The sequence below is a fragment of the Rhipicephalus microplus genome, chromosome X (assembly GCF_043290135.1).
Source record: "Rhipicephalus microplus isolate Deutch F79 chromosome X, USDA_Rmic, whole genome shotgun sequence".
Lineage (NCBI taxonomy): Eukaryota > Metazoa > Arthropoda > Arachnida > Ixodida > Ixodidae > Rhipicephalus > Rhipicephalus microplus.
In genome coordinates, this window is record NC_134710.1 from 208,644,335 (window position 1) to 208,656,651 (window position 12,317).

General features: G+C 44.7%; 1 long non-coding RNA gene across 1 annotated transcript; it reads left to right on the forward strand.

Moving 5' to 3' along the window:
• Positions 1 to 1,008: 1,008 nt before the first annotated feature.
• LOC142777079 (uncharacterized) lies at positions 1,009 to 10,854 on the forward strand. Its single transcript, XR_012887915.1, has 3 exons — positions 1,009 to 1,242; positions 10,490 to 10,692; positions 10,810 to 10,854. It is a non-coding gene; the product is annotated as an uncharacterized LOC142777079 (long non-coding RNA).
• Positions 10,855 to 12,317: the final 1,463 nt, after the last annotated feature.

The following is a 12,317-nucleotide window of genomic DNA, read 5'->3' on the forward strand; positions in this document are numbered from 1 at the left end:
GTGCAAAGAGTAGCGAAGCTGAGGAGGAATCCGCTTCCTCGTCCTTGAGCACGGGGTGGTGACCCTTTCAGAAATGCCATATATGACGCTTATATAAGTTATATGTGGCCACATGTAAGCATATATGTCAGCATATGTGGTTTCCGCTTTCCATAGGTCCCTTCAATTCACCTGCACTACGAAAAATAGTTCAATGATTGATTGATTGATATGTGCGATTTAACGTCCCAAAACCACTATATGATTATGAGAGACGCCGTAATTGAGGGCTCCGGAAATTTCGACCACCTGGGGTTCTTTCATCATCATCATCATCATCATCATCATCATCATCATCATCATCATCATCATCAGCCTGACTACGTCCACTGCAGGACAAAGGCCTCTCCCATGTACCGCCAGTTAACCCGGTCCTGTGCTTGCTGCTGCCAATTTATACCCGCAAACTTCTTAATCTCATGTGCCCACCTAACCTTCTGTCTCCCCCTAACCCGCTTCCCTTCTCTGGGAATCCAGTTAGTTACCCTTAATGACCAGCGGTTATCCTGTCTACGCGCTACATGCCCGGCCCACGTCCATTTCCTCTTCTTTATTTCAACTATGATATCCTTAACCCCCGTTTGTCCTCTAATCCACTCTGCTCTCTTCTTGTCTCTTAAGGTTACGCCTACCATTTTTCTTTCCATTGCTCGCTGCGTCGTCCTCAATTTAAGCTGAACCCTCTTTGTAAGTCTCCAGGTTTCTGCTCCGTAGCTAAGTACTGGCAAGATACAGCTGTTATATACCTTCCTCTTGAGGGATAGTGGCAATCTACCTGTCATAATTTGACAGGTTCTTTAACGTGCACTCAAATCTGAGTACACGGGCCTACAACATTTCCGCCTCCATCGGAACTACGAAAAACAGTTCACGAAGTGCTGCACCCTACCGTTCAACTCAGAGTTGCAGCCTAGCGCCCTCTGCACACCACCGTTCCGTTTCAAAAAAAGTGAATGGGAGGTGCAGGCTTCGTTCACGCTTTATCATGCAATTTCCTGCACCTCTGTTGGTGGAGGTGCCGGTACAGTGCCGGCGTGGTTAGGTGTGCACCGCAAGCAGAAGGTTGCAGCAGCAACAACAGCTCTTGGATTGACGATGACAGGGAGAACAAACATAGACGGCGTGGTAACGCTCCTGACACCATCCTTGGCAAAGACAGAGGCCGAATTCTACAGGGCGATGGTTTTGCCTACAGTGCACCAGGTAGGCATAAATTTGTCTAGCGCTTGTGATATAGAGTTCGATAAATATGTGAAAGTCTCGACACCAAATTAGACTGCATGCCGGTGCGCCGCTTGCGGCTCCGGTGGGCGTGTAATGTGCAATTCGCATATTTGGCACCACGGCTGCTATGCAGGCACCCGTGTGGACAGCTTTTGTTAACACAAGGCCGTTTCACAGGGCTTTAAAAACCTGAAATGCGACGTGTTTTTTACGCATATTGTCTGTGCATAAAGTTAATATGAACATGCTGAGAAGTTTTATTGGCCACGTTAGAGATATTTCAAGGTAAGGAGATCAACCCTGAAATATCTCGCAATCACGTGTACGCGGTCAACAGTTTTGACGTTGTCTTCCGTCGTCTAAGTTTGCCTAGCATTTGCGGAGGCTTCCAAATAGTTCCACTCTACACGTTGTGGTGGTTTGTTAGGTGCTCAATATATTGTATTCTTTTATTCGCAGTCTTCACAATGTTGTGTATATAATTGACGGTTCAGTGTATTAAAAAACAAGTTTATTTATTTATTTTTGTTTTACAAGTACTGCTGTGCCAATGCCTGGGACATTGCAGGAGCGGGTACAGAAAAATTAACGAAAGCACAGAAACAAACAATAGTGCGCACAAATTTATGTGACTAACACATAAAATTTTTCCCGAACTCTGCAGTGTTCAGTCTACGCAATTCACCATCAAGCTTGTTCCAAACTTCCACCACACGCGGAAAAAAAGAGAATTTGAAACAATCCAAACGAGACCTGAAGGGTACAAGGTTCAAAGCGTCTGTACTACGTGTTGTACGCGTTGGTATATCAGCGAAAGATAAGGGCGCGTGAACGCGGATCATTTTGTGTACAATCTTGTGCATCAAGATAATACTCTCAAGTGTAGGGCGGTGTTCCAGTGAATGAAGTGACAACAAATGAGCATGTGCAGACGGGGATAAGTCCCGATCATAACGGTTAAAAAAGAACCGTATAGCCTTATTTTGCGCAGATTCTAACCTGTTTTTATCTTGCTCAAGATGAGGTGACCAAACCACAGAGGCGTACTCGAGCATCGGTCTCACTAGTGTCTTTTAGGCAGTTAACTTACAATCTTTGGTCGAGTTTTTCAATCTTCGCTTTAAGTAACCAAGTTTCCTTAGAGCTTGACAAGTTATCTGATTAACATGTTTGCCCCATTTAAGGTCATGTGTAAAGGTGATGCCTAGGTATTTGAATTCACTCACATGTGCTAGGGTGGACCCATTGTAGTTATAACTGAAACTGAGAGGCTGTTTTTTATTTGAGAAAGTCATAGCTACACTTTTCTTGTAATTTATGGGCATTTTCCACGTTGAGCTCCAATCGCAGAATAACAAGAATACGTTGTTGAGGACTGATTGGTCTTGAAAGGTAGTAATGCAGTTATACCGTACACAATCATCGGCATACAGACGTATGTTTACAGGGGTTCCAGAGATGACATTAACAACATCATTAATAAATATAATGAACAAGAGAGGCCCTAGCACAGAGCCTTGCGGCACAACGGATGTGATTTCAACAGGGGATGACTGCACCTTGTTGAAAGTAACGAACTGAGATCGAGAACGCAAGTAATCCGCAATCCAACCGAGTAATTTAGAATCTTTAAGAAAGGAACTAAGTTTTAGAAGAAGTTTTTTATGGCATACGTTGTCGAAAGCTTTCCAGTAGTCTATGAAGATTGCGTCTGTCTGACCCCTTTTGTTAAGTGATGTGGCAATGTCATGGGTGAATTCTAGGAGCTGCGTTGTTGTAGAAAATCCAGCTCGGAAGCCATGCTGACACCGGGACAGAAGGTTGTTTGCGTCCAAATACTCAACAATATGTTTATGAATCATATGTTCCAGTAGTTTACAGCTTGTTGAAATTAGGGAAATTGGCCTATAATTTGGAATGAGCTGCTTATTGCCAGATTTAAATAACGAAACAATATTAGCTGTCTTCCAATGTATGGGAACAGTGGCCGACGCAAACGATTTATTAAAAATGACAGTCAAGTAAAAGTGCACCATTCGGAGTACCGCCTCAAGAACGTATTAGGAATGCCATCAGGACCGGAACTTTTAGTCACATCTAATTTTATTATCAAATTGTGAACACCTGAACAAGAGATTGTGATATCTGGAATTGCAGACTGAACAAAGTTGTAGGCATAATCTGGGATAGTGCCAACATCACGAGAGAAAACGGACTTGAAATAGTTGTTGAAGCTTTCTGCAATAGTGTTAGATTCGGAGCATGATTGGTCATTTATAAGGAAGCAAGACTGAACAGATTACTTCGGGTTAATAGACTTCCAGAATTTGGTCGGGTTTTCTACCATAAACCGTGACAATGTATTGTTGAAATAGAAAGTTCTCGCTTCCTGCATTTTCGCCTTCAAAGTACACTTCAAAGAATTAAGCAGTGGTGATCGCGCAGCTGATAAAAGAGGACGACCTTTGCGAAGTCGCTTTACACGCCGAGTTAGTTGAATGATTTCCCGTGTGTACCACGGATGTTTTGGATTGCGTTTAATGCACTTTTGAGGCACAAACTTTGATATGCACTCGCGTACAATACCATGAAAATGACCAAGGAGTACATTTACATCACTGTGTTCACTGCTAGGAAAAAAATCTTCAAAACAAGATGACAGCGTATCCATAATAGAGTTGTCATCGGCACGACTAAAATCAAGCACACGCTTAAATTCAGGTCGTTTTGGCGCGCACACTATGTTGAGGCACACATTTACAGCATTGTGATCAGACAAACCTGTGACAACCTCACTGTGGTATCCCTTTTTGCAAAATTCGTCGCTTATGATGACAAGGTCAAGTATTGAATTTTCACGGGTAGGGGAAGTGACAATTTGAGTGAGGTCAAATGACAGTGCCATATTTACGAGTGAGTCACAAAGAAGCAGCGCACGACGTTTTACAAAAGAGAGACGATAGGGACACCGCAGCAGCGGTGTCCCTATCGTCTCTCTTTTGTAAAACGTCGTGCGCTGCTTATTTGTAACCATGAACTATCACCAACTCGCCCAACTTTCGGTTTTACTGAGTCACAAAGCTTTTTGTCACGACCGTAGGATGCAAAATTGTTCCAGTCATTGCACGGAGCAGTGAAATCGCCAGTCAAAATTAATTTGCCTAGGCGGAGCTTGCGATCTAAATTATAGTTGGTAATATCAAAAAAAACGCCAGGAATTTTGTTTGGAGGGCAATAAATAGCTCCTACAGCAATGGCCTGGCCAGAAATTTTTAACTTGCACCAGATAGATTCTGTGTTTGGCAGATCAGGAAGCAAAGAAAAGTCAATGTGATTTTTGATAAAAAGTGCTACGTCCCCTCCACGACCACATAGTCTGTCTTTACGTAAGATTACATAACCCGGAGGCAAGATTTCAACATCTAAAACCGAATCATTTAACCAGCTTTCGGTGACGCAAATAATTGAGGGCTGGTGACATTCAATGAGCCAATTGAAGCTATCAATCTTGTTTGCTAAGCTACGTGCATTAATATTCAAAATGACCAAATTTCGATCAATACGCAGTCACTCTGGAAGTCGTGGTTGACGTGAATGTAAAGGCGCATGCGTGGGCGGCCGCTCAGGCGCGTGTTGAGAATGTTTGACAAGGGTGCCGCTGGCTTCGTCCCAGCTATAACGGACGCTGTCCACGATAAGAGCATCGTGGCGAAGTTGAACTTTATCTGCATTTTTTCTGATGTCAACCGAGTGCTGCCACAAAGACTTGCGTATCTGTCGAACACGTGCCGAGAAGTCTTCATTTATGTATGTTTTTGAACCTTTAGGTTTTCTTGCGTTGCCTAAAATTTGTGTCTTGGTACGAAAATCAATGAGCCTAATAATAACAGGTCGTGAACTACTATTCTTTCTTTGCGTACCTAGCTTGTGTCACCACTCAAAGTTTTCACACTTGGCGCCTAGTTTGACATTTATGAGTTCGTGCACAGTTTCCAGTAGCTGATCCGGACTCTCTTTCTCCGTTTCCGTCAATCCGTAAATGATCAGGTTGTTCCTGCGAAGGCGGTTTTCCAAGTCGTCATTACGGTGGTCAAGAATTTCAACCGTGTTTTTTCGGTCCCTCACAGTGCTTTCACAGTGGGTGCGGCGATGGCGTAGTGGTTAGAGCATCCGCCTCGCATGCAAGAGGTCCGTGGTTCAAATCCCGGGCCGTGCAGTTCCCAACCGGAAAAAAATATGCGCGTGTTGATGGAACTGCATTAAGAGGCCTGGGGTGCGGCCTCACCGGTAACCACCGCCGGGAACGCACTGCCTCACCAGAGAAGGATTGGCCACCCTGGTGCGGAATCTGGCCACTACCTCCCACATGCATACGTCAAATAACTCACGGCCCTCAGTTCCCAGCAGCTTCGAAGCAACTGACCATGGCGGCGGTCAGATCTGCAACGCAGCAGAGGGTGCTAAGAATCTCTGGAGTACAGGCCGCCTTTGGAACCTGAACTTGGCAACGTTTAACGCTAGAACCTTATCTAGTGAGGGAAGTCTAGCTGTACTATTCGATTAGCTAGAGGGTGTTAAATGGGATATAATAGAGCTGAGTGAGGTTAGGAGGACAGATGAGGCCTATACTGTGCTACAGAATGGGCACGTCCTTTGCTATCGGGACTTGGCAGACAGAAGAGAACTGGGAGTGGGGTTCCTAATTCACAGAAACATAGCTGGCAACATAGAGGAATACTATAGCATTAATGAAAGGGTGGTAGGTATCGTAATTAACCTGAATAAAAGATACAAGTTGAAGGTGGTACAGGATTACGCGCCTACATCCAGCCATGATGACTCTTCAGTTGAAAGCTTCTACGAAGACGTGGAATCGGCAATGAGTAAGGTAAAAACACAGTACACTATAGTGATGGGCAACTTTAATGCAAAGGTAAGGAAGAAGCAGGCTGGAGACCAGGCAGTAGGAGATTATGGCATCGGCACTAGAAACGCCAGAGGAGAGCTACTAGAAGAATTCGCAGAACGCAAATATTTGCGGATTTCGAATACTTTCTACCGAAAACAAGAAAACCGCAAGTGGACATGGAGGAGCCCTAATGGCGAAAATGAGAACGAAATATACTTTATAATGACTGCACACCCAGGACTCGTGCAGGATGTTGAAGTGGTTGGCAAGGTACGATACAGTGACCATAGAATGGTACGGTCTCGAATTCGCCTAGACTTGAAGATGGAACGACAGAAACTGATACGCAAGAAGCCAATCAATGAGCTAGCACTGACAGGGAAAGTACAGGAATTCAGAGTGTCGCTGCAAAACAGGTACTCGGCTCTTAGTAAGGAAACCAACCTTAGCGTAGATACAATGAATGATAATCTAACGAGTATCATTACGGAGTGTGCAGTGGAAGTTGGAGGCAGGGTAGTTAGACAGGACACTGGCAAGCTTTCCCAGAAAACGCAGAACCTAATTAAGAAGCGTCAAAGCATGAAAGTGTCAAGTACAACAGACAAAGTAGAACTGGCAGAGCTTTCGAAGTTGATTAATAGGCGTAAAGTATGCGATGTAAGAAGGTATAAAATGGAGAGAATTGAACACGCTCTGAAAAACGGAGGAAGCGTCAAAGCAGTGAAGAGGAAACATGGGATAGGCAAAAGTCGGATCTATGCACCAAGGGACAAAGAAGGCAAAATAACTACCAATATAAATAGGATAGTTAAAATAGCGGAGGAGTTTTACAGAGATCTGTACAGTAGCCGAGACAACCACGACCTAATACTATAAGAACTAGCAGTAACCCAGATGACACCCCACCAGTAATGATAGAAGAAGTCAGAAAAGCTTTGGAGAGCATGCAAAGAGGCAAAGCTGCTGGTGAGGATCAGTTAACATCAGATCTGCTGAAAAATGAAGGACAGATTGTGTTAGAAAAACTAGCCACCCTGTTTACGAGGTGTCTCCTGACGGGAAGGGTACCAGAATCTTGGAAGAACGCTAACATCATCTTAATACATAAGAAAGGAGATGACAAGGACTTGAAGAATTACAGGCCGATCAGCTTGCTCTCTGTAGTATACAAGCTATTTACAAAGGTAATTGCTAACAGAGTAAAGAAAACATTAGAATTCAATCAACCAAGAGAACAAGCAGGATTTCGAACAGGCTACTCAACAATTGACCACATTCATACTATCAATCAGGTAATAGAGAAATGCTCAGAGTATAACCAACCACTATACATAGCCTTCATAGATTACGAGAAGGCGTTCGATTCAGTAGAAATATCAGCCGTCATGCAGACACTGTGGAATCAGGGCGTAGATGAAGTATATGTAAACATTCTGGAAGAAATCTACAGGGGATCAACTGCTACCATAGTGCTTCATAAAGAAAGCAACAGAATACCAATCAAGAAGGGTGTAAGGCAGGGGGACACAATCTCCCCAATGCTATCTACCGCGTGCTTACAGGAGGTTTTCAGAAGCCTAGAATGGGAACAGTTAAGGATAAGAGTTAATGGAGAATACCTTAGTAACCTGCGCTTCGCCGATGACATTGCATTGCTGAGTAACTCAGGGGACGAATTGCAACTCATGATTACGGAGTTAGACAAAGAGAGCAGAAAGGTGGGTCTTAAAATTAATCTGCAGAAAACGAAAGTAATGTACTAAAACCTCGGAAAGGGGCAGCGCTTCGAGATATGTAATAGTGCACTTGAAGTTGTAAAAGACTATGTCTACTTAGGGCAAACTATAGCCGCAGAGCCTAACCAAGAGATTGAAGTAACTAGAAGAATAAGAATGGGGTGGAGTACATTCGGCAAGCACTCTCAAATTATGACAGGTAGATTGCCACTATCCCTCAAGAGGAAGGTATATAACAGCTGTATCTTGCCGGTACTTAGCTACGGAGCAGAAACCTGGAGACTTACAAAGAGGGTTCAGCTTAAATTGAGGACGACGCAGCGAGCAATGGAAAAAAAAATGGTAGGTGTAATCTTAAGAGACAAGAAGAGAGCAGAGTGGATTAGGGGACAAACGGGGATTAAGGATATCATAGTTGAAATAAAGAAGATGAAATGGACATGGGCCGGGCATGTAGCGCGTAGACAGGATAACCGCTGGTCATTAAGGGTAAGCAACTGGATTCCCAGAGAGGGGAAGCGGGTTGGGGGGAGACAGAAGGTTAGGTGGGCAGACGAGATTAAGAAGTTTGCGGGTATAAATTGGCAGCAGCAAGCACAGGACCGGGTTAACTGGCGGAACATGGGAGAGGCTTTGTCCTGCAGTGGACGTAGTCAGGCTGATGATGATGATGACAGTGCTTTCGAGCTCGTTCAATCGAGGAATCAGGTCCGCAGCCGCAGCTGTCCTAGCCTCTATGGTTTTTAACCTACAATCGAGAGCCGCTACTGTAGTAGTGAGGCTGGCTATGTCTTGGCAAATTTTTTGCTGACCGGCAAGCAACTCCTTCAGCATATCTTCGATTTGGGGACCAGGATTAGACTCGACGTCTCCAGAAATCAAGAGTAGCATTCTTAGCCAACACAAAAATGAATTCACAGCACATGCGCAAGGTCCGGCAGCAAAAACAAGAAACGCTCATCGCTTCTGTAACACTTGAAATGGTAGCGTACCTGTAAAATCAAGCAAACTAGCTTGTAGCGATCGGACGCCATGCCACCGCCGGACCCACTGAAGAAGAGCTGTCGGGATGTCGTTCTTATATCCACCGCTGATGCCGTAGACGTCACTGCTGCGCCGTGCCATGCGCCGTAGAAACAGTCCCATTCAAGTCCGTAACCGGTGCCCGTGATAAACGCCGATAATAAATTGAAAGCTTGAAAAGCAGGATCGGTCGAGGTGTACACGGCCCAGGAATCGGGAAACTGTGATGGGAGCACGCGCACATCAGACGACGAAGAACTGCATCTGCTGGTAACTGCGGCCACCTGTAAAATCAAGCAAACTAGCTTGTAGCGATCGGACGCCATGCCGCCGCCGGACCCACTGAAGAAGAGCTGTCGGGATGTCGTTCTTATATCCACCGCTGATGCAGTAGACGTCACTGCTGCGCCGTGCAATGCGCCGTAGAAACAGTCCCATTCAAGTCCGTAACCGGTGCCCGTGATAAACGCCGATGATAAATTGAAAGCTTGAAAAGCAGGATCGGTCGAGGTGTACACGGCCCAGGAATCGGGAAACTGTGATGGGAGCACGCGCACATCAGACGACGAAGAACTGCATCTGCTGGTAACTGCGGCCACCTGTAAAATCAAGCAAACTAGCTTGTAGCGATCGGACGCCATGCCACCGCCGAACCCACTGAAGAAGAGCTGTCGGGATGTCGTTCTTATATCCACCGCTGATGCAGTAGACGTCACTGCTGCGCCGTGCCATGCGCCGTAGAAACAGTCCCATTCAAGTCCGTAACCGGTGCCCATGATAAACGCCGATGATAAATTGAAAGCTTGAAAAGCAGGATCGGTCGAGGTGTACACGGCCCAGGAATTGGGAAACTGTGATGGGAGCACGCGCACATCAGACGACGATGAACTGCATCTGCTGGTAACTGCGGCCACCTGTAAAATCAAGCAAACTAGCTTGTAGCGATCGGACGCCATGCCGCCGCCGGACCCACTGAAGAAGAGCTGTCGGGATGTCGTTCTTATATCCACCGCTGATGCAGTAGACGTCACTGCTGCGCCGTGCCATGCGCCGTAGAAACAGTCCCATTCAAGTCCGTAACCGGTGCCCACGATAAACGCCGATGATAAATTGAAAGCTTGAAAAGCAGGATCGGTCGAGGTGTACACGGCCCAGGAATCGGGAAACTGTGATGGGAGCACGCGCACATCAGACGACGAAGAACTGCATCTGCTGGTAACTGCGGCCACCTGTAAAATCAAGCAAACTAGCCTGTAGCGATCGGACGCCATGCCGCCGCCGGACCCACAAGTTTTTTCCATGACCACACTTTTTTTAACAAAAAAATGCTCGCAAGTCTCAAGCAGTTCAGTTATGCCAAATTTAGTACGCACTGATAGAATTATTTGAAATGCAAAATATAACGTTCTTTTATTATTTTGCTTTTCGTGCACATCTGTGGTTTCTATATATCCTCCAAGATGCACAATTTTGTCGAATAAATTGGCAGCGTGCAACCTATTAATCAGCAACAAAGCCTTTCTGAAGCATGAGTCTTGCTACATATTCTTTATAGCTGGAACAGAAATCACATTGGTTTTTTGACAATGTGCCACAGCAACGAAGCCCTCATGATGACCACAACATTGCAAGTGAGTTTTTGTCCAACGTTCTACCTGTGGCACTCAGCCGAGCCAGTGAACATTATTCATAACCAGAGCTGTAGAATGGGTGAACAGAGGAGCTTAAGGACCTTGTCGGCAAAAAGAGTGGCTATCGGTAAGTGTTATTTGGAGCAATTGTGAAATGCACCACATATTTAACCTATAGATGTATCTAACACATGCCAAGTCTTTCTGTTTGTGATCGTTGAATTTTCATATGTATTTCTTTCAGCACAAAAAATGCCCCTTGGAAACAGGCTGCGTTTCAATTCTTAGACAGTACGTAGACACTCTACGCAGACTGCTTAGAAGACAGTACCGAGCTCATGCTGTCCAAGAATCGGAACACTTCTGGACAGCTTTTACGTGACAATGAGCCACCTCGCATCGAGAAGAAAAAGCTAAAATAAACAAACATAACCATTGTGTTTCTGGCCTATTTTGTATGGAAAGCAAAAACAAATAAACGTTACTCACATTGAGCGTCTGGAAAAGCGTCAGCTTGAGTGCAGACGACTGTTTCGGCGAAATCCGATATATCTCAATGATTCGCTGAGCTGCCATCTTGTTTAGACAGCAAAGTAGCCTGCATCGTATTTGTCTACGATGCGGTCTTCTCGGAGCTGTCTATTTTGCCGGCTACGTGAGAATCGGAATGGGACTTAAGGTGGCCGCCGTCCATCTAGCTCTCTATTTAGTCGTCTATGGTGAGTACTGGAGCACAGCCACACTTGCCAAAATTATTTCTAAATAGTTCTAATCTCCGTGTATCTCACTGCAAGTTCAAAACAAATTAAAAAGCCTTGGGCAGGCGTACAAACGCCCCAAATCAAAAACTAACTCTTCAGGAAACGGAAGGGTGTCTTGCAAATTGGAAGAGTTAGTACAGGTTATATCAAAATATTCATCAATATACTAACAACATTTTTTAGAAGACTGAGTGATGTTCTGGAAAAAAATCACATCACCCCGACAGTGCTGATTGCCCAAGGAAGAGTGATTGAAATGAGCAGGTAATGTTACTGTAAATCAAATGTAAATATTGTTTGCGGGGTTACATTTCATTGCCGGAACAGCCACAATGCAAGAAGGCCTAATGATCGTCCAGCAGTGAGTGCGTCTCAAGATGCACAGCCTGCCAAACGAGAAGGTGCGATTGCTGCATATGCTGGTTTAGAAGAACACGAAGACCCGGCTGCAGCTAAAGGAGCGTCAAGCCAGCCACAGAAAAAAAAAGTAAAAGTGTGGATGGCACTCCAGTTCAAGCTCCCCTTCAAAAATTCAGAGAAAGCCCAAAAGAGAGGGAGGAGCGGTCCAAGTCAAAAATGAGCATTCTTGAACACCTCGTGACTGCTGTTGAAAGCCAATGTTAAAAATTGAGAATAAATTGAGATGAAACAAAATTGTTTTTCTTGGGCCACAATGCAGTCTACTCTTGAATGCTACTAATTGTTCATGACATCTTCACTTCAAACTATCATTCATAAAATCCTCCTTGAGGCACTAACAATGCTTCTGAGCAATAGCCTTTCTTAGACATTCACAATATACAGCCAAACTTCGGCCTGTCACGTCCTTCTTCTCTTTCAAATTCTTCAATCTCTGCAGTTTCTTGGAGCTAAAAAACTCTCTCGCTTTGTTGCATATATTGTGCAACACACAAGCAGCCATTACTATAAGGCAGCACTGTTTGATAGTAGCAGCGTCAACAAAGTAAAGCTTTCAAAACCTTTGTTTCAG